At 40.4% G+C, this 11,545-nt stretch overlaps 1 protein-coding gene and 1 long non-coding RNA gene across 6 annotated transcripts in view; one reads left to right on the plus strand and one right to left on the minus strand.

The window, feature by feature from the left end:
- Nucleotides 1-11,545, plus strand: part of ulk4 (unc-51 like kinase 4) — a 119,848-nt gene that overhangs the window by 75,212 nt on the left and 33,091 nt on the right. The window lies entirely within an intron of this gene.
- Nucleotides 5,645-11,545, minus strand: part of LOC116690970 (uncharacterized) — an 11,794-nt gene continuing 5,893 nt past the window's right edge. The window contains exons 2-3 of the long non-coding RNA XR_004332403.1: nt 10,592-10,594; nt 5,645-5,695 (exon numbers count right to left, since the gene is read on the minus strand). This is a non-coding gene — a long non-coding RNA (uncharacterized LOC116690970). The remainder of the gene's footprint in view (nt 5,696-10,591; nt 10,595-11,545) is intronic.

Raw genomic sequence — 11,545 nt, forward strand, 5'->3', positions numbered from 1 at the left:
GTATCCGGTACGGATAAAGCACTTTTGTCGAGTACAAGTATTATACGAGTAATATGATTCAGTATCCGTGCTCAGATTGAATACAACTCCTCAACTGGCCGCGCAGCGTTCTGTGATAATTATAATCACACTCCCCCCCCCCCGCCTACAAACACGTCCCGGATCAATCACACACACACAGAACATGAGAAATGATCCTCTCTCTCTCCGCCGCTCCTACTCCCGCTCCGTCAGTCAATCGGGTCTCCGGATCTGTCCGTTAACGTTTAGGTTTCTTCAGCTTCAGGTTTTTTTAACTTCGGTTTTGTAGTACTTCATTACATAGTGTAACTGTCTATAGTAGTTTTCTGGTGAACGTGGGGTTTAGTCCTTACATAGTAACCATAGATTTCTGGTGAACGGGGGGTTTGTAGTCCTTACATAGTAACCAGTAGATTTCTGTGAACGTGGGGTTTGTAGTCCTTACATAAACCAGTAGATTTCTGGTGAACGTGGGTTTTCATAGCATTTGCTTGGTTTAAATGCAACTCCCGTTGCGTCTCTGCCATCGGAGATTTTTTTTTTTTTTACTGTCAGCTCCCCCCCGCCCCCCACCCCCCACCCCCTCTCTCTCTGTGTCTCTCTCTTACTCACTCACACACACACACACACACACCACACACACTCCACACATATACCTTGTGTAAATAAAAGAAATAAAAAATAAAAAAGAACCAAACCCAAAAAAATCACACTGATCATACAAAATAAAAAGTAAAAAGAGGTATATTGAGTTGAAAACTCTTGTTCATTACATTTTACTTCATAATTGCAACCGCATGTGTTGTATTCATTGTTGCAAAACGTTCTGTATATAGTTTGTTTGTTACCATGAACACACCATTGATCGAAGCTTGATGCGTCATGTAAATAGTTTTCAAATCAGCAATAAATATAACAATTAATGATCAACTCATATCAATTGCATGCTTAAATAACATACCGGTTAAAGCCCCGCACATGTCAAGAGAACCCGCCCACTTCGGTTAATCTGACCCCTTCCGGTTTAGGCCCCACCCAGTCCGAGTACGGATACGGATACAGATAATTCATGTGGTAAACAGATACAGATCCAGATAATGCTGTACTCGCTCATCCTATTAATACTGACCGGCCCCCTAACACATGCAAATTTTAGCTAACTTTACCAGAAACTTAACTTACCCTTTGTGGTTGGCGAACAATCGTCATGTCGACGTCTGAACACCGTAGAATTCCCAAACTCCTTTTTTTTACCAGTGATTTTTGTTGCTTCTTTCAGCTTCTTTTGAAACAAAACATTTCTTCTGGCTGTGACAACTATCCGACGTGCTGTTGTGAGTCGCGTTGAAATTACATCATCACATTAGCTATGGTGATCAGCCACGCTGAGCCGTTACTTAATCTGCAATGGAAAACGGACGCAAATGCGTCGAGTCGAGTTGAGGCGAGTCGACTGTTACCAGCAGTGGAAAAACGCCATTTAGTGTTTGTATCTCTTTTCTTGTTTGTAGACGGTCCCGAAGCACTCCTTGCAGTATAACACAGGAACTAAACAGAGTTGAATTAACACAACTTTCATGCATTTCTTTCATCTACAGCATTTAGATTCACTGTGTTCACTCGGAGGAATCACTGCACATGGTTAGGCACTTTTAATGACAAAGCTAAAGGCTAAACACACGTTTAACTTGCCCTTTTTAAGCCTGGTGGGTCTAACTCTAGCAAGGATAACACGGTGTAGGCAGCACAGATTGTTTTAGTTTTTCTCTCTACTGAAAGCACTCCACATTTAAAGTATAAAGTATTTCTGATTCTGATTTACAAACAACAGAGCTACGTGTTGGAATCGACCGGAATTCTCCTTAACTGTTAGCACAATACAATAACATGAGCTATTTAATTGATACTGAAACTACTAGAACTGTTGGGTCCTTGTAAATTCTGGAGTGTGGTCTAGACCTGCTCTATCTGTAAAGTGTCTTGTAGAAACTCTTGTTATGAATTGATACTATAAATAAAATTGAATTGAATTGAAATGTTGCTCCTAACCACACACACACACACACACACACACACACACACAAACACACACCACAGTAATTTGGAATTTTAATTGACATCATTTACTGGTGCTCCCAACTTTAACCACATGTAGACAGAACAGTTTAAAGGTAACTAGGAAGATTAACATTCCTTCCCTCTTGCTCTTATCCCTTTTGAACAGTTTGTGTCATGACTGTGTAGTATAAAAGTGGTGTTTATTGTGTTGTGAGTTTAAGATTGATGAAATGTCTATTACCAAAAAGTCGCTTCAAAACATAACGGTGCTCACGAAGTTGTGAAGTCACTACCCTACTATCATTTACATGTGGACTAATATGGTGACAATATGTTGTTAACTGACCTGTAACCTAATCTATCTCTTCCTCTTTCTTTTTGTAGGCCAAACCGTAGTAAGTTACCATGGGATGGTCCAAATGTTATCGCCTTGCTGTGTAATCTTAGTGCAGACACAATCTTGGACCTGGAGCCACATACCAACAAGGTACTGCTTTTAAAAAACCTACTTTTGCTTTTTTGGTACTGTCTCTTACACTGTACTATTATAGTGAGTGAGTCTAGGGCCTGTTTGTCTTTGACCCACTGCCAGCCTGTGGATAGAATGTACTGTATCTACTTTGCTAGCATTAGTTATTGTCATGTTACTTGTTGACATCTTGTTTCCCCAGCCTGCTGTTCTACTGCAGGATAATGCTTTTCTGGTCAACACCTTGGTGTTGTGTGTCTGCATGCATCTATGTACAAAGGCACATTTTTTTATCCTTCAGCATGGTGAAACTCAATAATATTAGAATTTTCAGTCATTGCAATTGATTCCAGAGGGGGTTGATTCAAATTTATGGTGGTTTCCTTCTAGAGTGAACATATTTCAGACGTTAGGTAATTTTAGGCCATTTCATCGACCAAGAGCTAGTTTTGGATTATGACTTTAATTAGAGGAAATAGTAAGTCACAAAGCTAGGCATGTCGGATGCACCTAATCAGCAATAGAAATTGTGCAGTAATTACAACTACTCGCAAGAAAACTTTACAAATCTTCTGCCTGTGTGTGTGTCTGTCTGTCTGTCTGTCTGTCGTCGGTCTGTCTGTCTGTCCTGTCTGTCTGTCTGTACGCACATATGTAAATTCAGGAACCACAGTTCAGTGCTGTATATTGCAATGAAAATATAAACCATAAAGTCATTTAGACTGTGTTCATTTCTCTTTCTTTTTGTCTCTCCTCTTTACTCATCATTTGATGTCACATTCTGTCTATAAATCTTTTCCTCTGCACCTCCTGCCTCCCCACAACCACCAATACCACATCAACCCTTCCTCTTTTTCAATTTCCATTGGGTCAGCATGCAGCAGTTTACTAGTCAACATCATTGGTTGTCCAATCACTCCCCCACTCAACAAGAAACTGTCACCCAGCACTAACACTGGCCATGCAATCTCTGTCCTCTCCTCTCCTCTCCTCCTGTATCTATTCTTCTCTCCTATATGTATTACCACTCTTCTCCTACTCTGTCCCTCTTCTCCTACCAACCACTTTTCAAATCTACCAACTCTCCTTTATTTCCTCTGTTCCAATTTTCCCCTTCTCCCCTATCTTCTATTTTGGGCTCCTCTATCTCCTCTCCTCTTTCTCCCTTCTTATAGTTGTGGTTCACTCCTGATCAGTGTGGCAATGGAAAGAAAAAAGGAAGAGGGAGAGGAGAGAGAAGAGAGGAAGCTGTGTTTAATTGGCTTTTTAAGGTGTGACGAAAGAGGAGGTAAGGGTGGTGTGTAAGCGCGTGCGTGTGTGGTGTTGTGTGTGTTGAAGAGTGAAATAGACAGTGAAGAAAACAAAATAGGGAGATGTTTTTTGTGCGTGTGTGCTTGTGCTTCTGTGTATGAGTAGATAGTGAGGGCTGATGCAGGAGCGTATATGTTGTATGGTGTCTAAGAGAGAGGAGATGAGGTTTATAATTGGGTAGATTTGCCTCCGACTGAGATAATACCCCTGGGGAATGAAGACAGAGGGCCAAAGAGAGAGAAAGCCAGAGATACGAAGGAGAACGGAAAAACTGAAAAAAAGATGGCAAAAACGCAGGAATAGGGTAACGTGACAGAACCAGGAGCAAATGGAGTACAAGGTTAGCACAGAGGTGACAGAGAGAAGAATGGAAAACCCCGAGAATGTGGTGCATTTGGGCGAGAGACGGAACAGAGATGAGATGATAGAGGTGAAAATTTTAGGTTAAGTTGTACAATTTGATAAGGGAAGCTAGAGAGGCGGGAGGGGAAGATAACTTGATGTGGGAGATGCTTTTGAACAAACATATTTGTATTAGATCATGGATTGACCGATTTTAAATTGGGAACATTACAGACCATTTTTTTAGAAAGAATGGCTGAAATCTGATTATACAAGGAATGAAGCCTAAAGCTTCTCTCTGAGAGTGAATTTGTAGGCACATTGACAAGCGACTGCGTGATTTGATAGGATGGACACATCAATAGCATGTAATCAGCACACATTCAGTTCAGAAGTGTTCCTGAACAATCCCTTAGCTAACAAAGTTCAGTTGATTAAAGCATGCTTGTCCTTTATTAATTAATAAGTCTTCAGGGCTCCATGTTGTCTGTAGAATCTAGGGTCTTTGAGGTTTCCTCACTGGGTTTGATAACCACCACTCCTGTTTTTTTCTCTTGAACTTCGTGAGAAGCTCAAGAAATGTTTTAGTAATGCCTCTCCGTTGTGTTATCTAGTGTCTGTGGAGCATCTAAATTGCCATTTAAATTGGTTTCAGGTTTTTTTTCCCCAAACGTGTATAAAAGAAATCATAATGGTTCTTCCCACCGTGTCCATATGTGTCCCATCAATTGCCCCTTGGCATAATTTATCCACAAAGGATCTGTCCTCTTTAATGTTTCATGTTAGCATCCAAGAGATCATTGGATTGACACTTTTACATAATACCAAACAATGAGACACTTTGACAGTATATGTAAATGTTTTATAGTGTTTTCTAGTAGGGGTGTGACGAGACGCTTACTCACGAGACGAGACACATCACGAGATTGGGTTCACGAGAACGAGACGAGACGAGATTTAAAAAAAAAAAAATTAAAGAAATCCTCGATGAATATATGAATGGAAAATAGTTTTTTTAATCAACTGAAAAATCACAAAATGCCAAACAATTTAGGTGCATTTTGAAACAACTATTAATGTGAATGTAATGTTAATGTTTTTTTTTTTACTATTTTAATGAATATATGCAGTAAAGGACGTGCAAACACTGCAAAAGGTTTTGTATAAATCTACCAACCGGCTTCTGCCCTGGACATTTCACACGAGAAATCTAACTCCTTCCACAAACCGAACATAAAAATAATACAGTATAAATAAAATAATGTGTAAATAACAGAAAATAACACTTTAAATCAACCAGTAAGTGTTCAATAATCTTAAAACTACAAGTGCAACAGAACCAATTTTTTTTAATTTTTTTAATGTTTTCGTCGCGGGGGCAGTATTAGTAAGACTGTGGTGGTGCTGGAAGCGTGTTGCATAGTGCTCGTGTTACCGCGGTATACGGCATTTTTTTCTTACAATGTTTACATATTGTTTCGTCTTGTCTGTCACCTTTCGCCGTTTATCATTTCCGCAGAAACCAAACTGTTGCCACACACATGATTTAAAGTGGGGGGGATCTTCGATAGTATTTTCACGCTCCATCACGCTGACATCACATCGCCTCACGAGACAACTTTTCACCTCGACGAGAAATCTCGTCACGTTTTATCTCGCGAGATCTCGTAAATAGAGCTCGTCACACCCTTAGTTTCTAGAGTTTATGTTTTGCAGAGATTGCTTGATACCGATTGATACCTGGTGCACTTTGCCAGGTATCCCTGGATACCAGTGGCAATTATTATAAGGTTTGCAATATTAGGGAATTTTTTTTGACAACACATCCTACTGGTAATAAGCTATCATAACGTGTGTTATATTTACATATTTAAATGGCAATGTGTTGTATTTCCCTACCTTAAACCTGACCACAATCTTACCCAACTTTAACTATATTATGTTGCATAAATTAACTAGACCTTAACCTTACGGTATAGTCCGCTCACAGTTATCTTCAGAACAGTCCTATGGAACATTTGAAGGCGTGCAAAAACCTGATTGTGTTGTGAGTTCTGTTTTGGTGTATATACTGTACTTTTTGGCATCAAATTTTTTATTTAAACAAATAAGCAAAAGATTGTTTGACAGTTTTTGCTCCTATAGAGTCATTCAGGTTGTTTTCTTGACCAGCGCATGAATGCTTAATACTGAATGCACTACGAATATGGTGGAAGTGCACTCTCTGTTGGCTATGGGTGGACCCAAAGACATGGGTGCATGTTATTCTGAGACAACATATTATAAAAAATTTGTCTATTAATTGATGATGGAAATCAAAAAAGGCTTTTACCAAAATCAAGTCCCGCTGTATCCCCCCAGTCCTACCAGTTAGAGGGCCTTAAGGATCACATCAATTATGAAATGAAATTTTTGTGCATTTAGGTATTCAGTGGACACACTTGATTGTACCGTACATGCTGTTACTCTATCCTTGAAAAAGACTAACCAGATCACACATTACCAGTGGGTACGGAAAGTATCAGCCCCCTTAAATTTTTCACTCTGTTATTGCAGCCTTTTTCCAAAAATCAAAAAGTTCATTTTATTTCTCAGTATGTACCCTCGCAACCACTCTTGACAGAAAAAAAACAGAAATTTAGAAATTTTGCATGTTTTTAAAAAACAAAACTGAATAATCACATGGTCCAAAGTATTCAGACCCTTTGTTCAGTATTTAGAAAGCACCCTTTTGATCTATACAGCCATGAGTCGTTTTGGGAAAGATGCAACAAGTTTTTCACATCTGGATTTGGGTATCCTCTGCATTCCTCCTTGCAGATCCTCTCCAGTTCTGTCAGGTTGGATGGTAAACGTTGGTGACAGTCATTTTCCAGTCTCTCCAGAGTTCTCAATTGGGTTAAGTCAGGGCTCTGCTGGGCCATTCAAGAACAGCCACGGAGTTGTTGTAACCACTCCTTCGTTATTTTAGCGGTGTGCTGGGTCATTGTCTTGTTGGAAGGTAAACCTTCGGCCCAGTCTGAGGTCCAGATCACCTGGAAAAGGTTTTCGTCCAGGATATCCCTGTACTTGGCCGCATTCCTCTTTCCCTCGGTTGCAACCAGTCGTCCTGTCCTGCAGCTGAAAAACACCCCCACAGCATGATGCTGCCACCACATGCTTCACTGTTGAGACTGTATTGGACAGTTATGAGCATTGCCTGTTGTTTCTCTCCACACATACCGCTTAGAATTAAGGCCAAAAAGTCTATCTTGGTCTCATCAGCCAGAGGATTTTATTTATCACCATCTTGGAGTCCTTCAGGTGTTTTTCAGCAACTCCATGCGGCTTTCATGTTCTTGCACTGAGGAAGCTTCCGCGGGCCACTCTGCCAGAAAGCCCCGACTGGGATTGCTGCGTGATGGTTGACTTACTACAACTTTCTCACCTCTCTCCCGCTGCATCTCTGGACTCATGTCCACTGACCATTTGGTTTTTCTGTTGCCTCTCTCACCAGGCTCTTCTCCCCCGATAGCTCGTTTGAGCCGGACGGCCAGCTCTAGGAAGGGTTCTGGTCTCCCAAACGTGCTTCCATTTGAGGATTATGGAGAGGCCACGTGCTCTTATGGAACCTTAATGCAGAGAATTTTTTGTCAACCTTGCACCAATCGGTGCCTGCCCACAATCTGGTCTCTTGAGCCTCACGCAGTTCCTTTGACCTCAGTTGTCATTGCTCGACATGCACTGTGGAGCTGTAAGGTCTTATATAGACAGGTTTGGCTTTCCTATCACGTCCAATCATATAAATCAAACAACTGGACTCCATGAATGTGTAGAACCATCTCCGAGATGATCAGAAGAATCAACAGCACTGATTTACATATGAGGGCACGGCAAGGGTCCTGATACTTATACCATGTGATATTTCAGTTTTTCTTTTTTAATAAATTTGGCAAAATGTTCTACATTTCGTGTTTTTTTCTGTCCAGCTTGGGTGCTGAGTGTACATTACTTGAGAAATAAACGAACTTTTTTGATTTTTTGGAAATGGCTGCAATGAACACAAAGCAGTTAAAAATTTAAGAGGGTCTCGAATCTTTTCGCCCCCCCGTACCCACGCCTAAATAGAAAAGTCACAGTTATAAAGCTTTGGGTCACACCTAATTGAACTCAAATTAGCTGAAAACAGTATTCATTAACTCATTAATCTTATGTATTTTTGGTATTAGTTTTTCTGTACCCCACAAACTTTGCCATTTTGCTTAGACATTAATGCTCTGATGCCATCCATCCTGGTTTGATTCCCAATAAACTCTTTATAGGGTTATATAATAGATATATTGCCTAAAGTATTGTAGATGGTCTATTTTTAAGTCCAACTTCAAATAGGACAGACACATGGTTTTCACTCATAACTTATTCATCCATCTTAAAATGATCATGTAACAATTTGTACATTTTTTTAATTGACTGTTAGATATCGCTGAATGAAGTCTGTCTTATTCACACTTGACTATGCATACATATCTAATACCTTTGCAGTCACAGCAATATTCACAGTACATTACTTGCCCATCAAAAGACACAGTATTCCCGAGAAAAGCCTTGTGATGAGTGTGGGTGTAGGTGTCTGTGTGTGGTCGCGTTGCGTGTGCTTGTGTGTGTGTGGTGTGTGTGTGTGGTGGTTGGTGTGTGTGTGGTGTGTGTGTGTGTGGGTGTGTGTGTGTGTGTGTGGTGGTGTGTGTGTGTGTGTTGTGTGTGTGTGTGTGTGTGTGCAACTTTCAAATACATCTTCTGATCTATACTGACTGATATGCCGAAAGGAGCCACACACGTGGATCACGTTTGCATCATAAGCACCATATCCAGCACACCACGTGCTATTTTTTGTTTCATTCTAAAAGGGTCATTACATACTGCTCACACTTTTTTTATGGACTTTTGTGGAACTTTTTAGCTCAGAACACTGCCAAGGGGTCTTTTGGTTTCCTACAATCCTGATGGATTGTGGCAGCAGCTTAAAATTTAGGAAGCCGTGTAGAAATCGGGTGGCAAATAGCACCCACGTGAAACCTTTTCCTTTAAAGTTTTCACAACTTTTCTGCAATTGCTTGGTGCTTGTTGTTTGCATGATTAACAAGGGTTCAACCGGAAAAGAAGGTCAGCAAGCTTTTGATTTTGAAGACTGCCGTTGAAAAATGTTTACTGTCCTATTGCTTTCAGATGACTAGGCTTTCAGTCATCTGAAAATAAAGTCATTACCCCCTGAATTCCACCAAACTGTGGAAACGGAGCGGATCTGCTTCCGAACAGCAGCAGATGTAACTCTAGAGTTTCCACATTAAAGTCAGTGTGTGTTATTTTCACTGCACTGCGTACGGCTTGCGTTCCGACTATGTCCCCAGCTTCGTGCAATCCGCAGCCCTCCGGAGCCGATACGCAGAGCTTCTATATTTGCAAAAGAAAGAGAAAGAAACAAAGAGAGAGCGAAACAAATAAAAACAATCCGTTTCAATTTTAAATAATATAAACCACAGCAGATCATATTTCCCTGCACTTAACCTTAAAATGTCGTAATGGCAGAGACGGCCAGACTTTTGTGGTTTCTGTTTAAGAAACTACATCTGTTTATATTGTGGGATCATACGGGAATGCCAAGATCCGAAATTCCTTGGAATGTCTGCTTTCGCCGTCAGCCGGCAACACCATTCCGCACCTATCCCAGACCGTGATATAAGTGACGGCAGAGCACAGAGCCCACCGCAGCCTGAGCTTTCCCAGCCCGGTTTCCGCAGTTGGTGAATCCGAGGGTATACAGCCTGCCAAGCACGTTTATAAAAAATAAATGGCAGTAAAACCCTCACTCCACATGCAATATATACTCTGCTGTGGCAGCACTGATTTTCCAGCCTTTCGACTACTTTCCCTTGGACTATTGTAGCCCTCCTTTCCAGACTTTTGCCTTATCTGGTCTTTGTAGCCAATTTTAATCAATCCGTGTGTTCTTTTTATAGGAGTTTAACTGTGCTTGTGTAACATATGTTTTAAATACATGTCTCATGTCAGACCAGTCAGGTGAGTGGAAGCATAAAAACATAAATATTTGCTGATTTCTGCTGTTTGTCTAAAATGACTGTGCAGACATGTCTTTCTCAGTAACAAAATTAAGACTCCTCAAACGAATTGTTATGTCTTATATTCCGATGACACCATTATAAGACACTTTCGTGCTATCTGTGAAACTGCCAGTATAAGCAATGCCTCAATCTTTAGGTACATAATAAAGAGACTGTTTGTTTTTGATTAATTGTGTACGTAACGCCTGGTTGATATTGGCTACATTAAGGAACATTTAAGAATGTAGTGATAGAATATTCCCGTTATTGGTAAAGATAGCTGTGTTTAGTAGACTCTCTCACATAATATTCATCTCAGTACATGATACCTAATACTATTAACGAGTTTTTCTAACAGATGAGTCGAACTATTAACAACAGAGTTGTGTTTGCTGCTAACAGCCAACGGCATTGTCGAGGTCCTGAACATAGTAGTCTTGATTATAAAGTAAGTAGCTGACAAAGTCCATACTATATGGGCAGCCTTACAAATACCACATCCTGACAGCAGGCTAGCTTGATACTTTCTAGTGTCGCAGTGCACTTTGCAACTTCACAAATACAAAAATCAAAAGGACATTAATAAGCATCTATTGGAATGGAAAATACACTGGGTGTGTGTTCCCCCGTGAAGAAGTTATTATCTGTTCCATTTTCCACAGAATTAAAGAGACTACACTTGGATGTTATTGATCGCAAAGTATACAATGTTACTTGTATTTAAGCATGTTCATGGCACCTAGTCAGGGCAGAATCTACCAAGACTATACAGAGATGTTGGTGTAAACAACCACAAGAAGAAGCCTACATTGGCTTACTACACAGATTGAAGCGCGAAATGCAGTATCTCTATGTCATGTTTATATTGTAATGGTGACAGAACTGGCTTTGCTCTATAGTAAGTTCTATGTTAATTCAACGGCTTAGTAAAGATAGCAGCTTAAATTACAACTCTGTTCTACCGATTGGCTTTCAAGCCAGGGGTAGAGTGAGGGAGGACACAGAATACAAGAGAAGAACAAAGGTATTTTTAGATGCAGCGTGTTAATTGATTGTCTTTGTTTCTGCTGGTTTGTGTTCCATGTTCTGTGCTGGGTGGGTTTTACTATCAGATTTTCACAGAAATCCAGCAGCTTGTCATTCCCATTTAAATAGTAATCGACTTAGAGGGAACAGTGTCCCATCACGTGTCACAGGAGCATTGATTCACGTGTGAGTCGAGTCTAAGGTTTCGATTCATGCTCAAATC

Source organism: Etheostoma spectabile, chromosome 6 (genome assembly GCF_008692095.1).
Source record: "Etheostoma spectabile isolate EspeVRDwgs_2016 chromosome 6, UIUC_Espe_1.0, whole genome shotgun sequence".
NCBI classification, from domain to species: domain Eukaryota; kingdom Metazoa; phylum Chordata; class Actinopteri; order Perciformes; family Percidae; genus Etheostoma; species Etheostoma spectabile.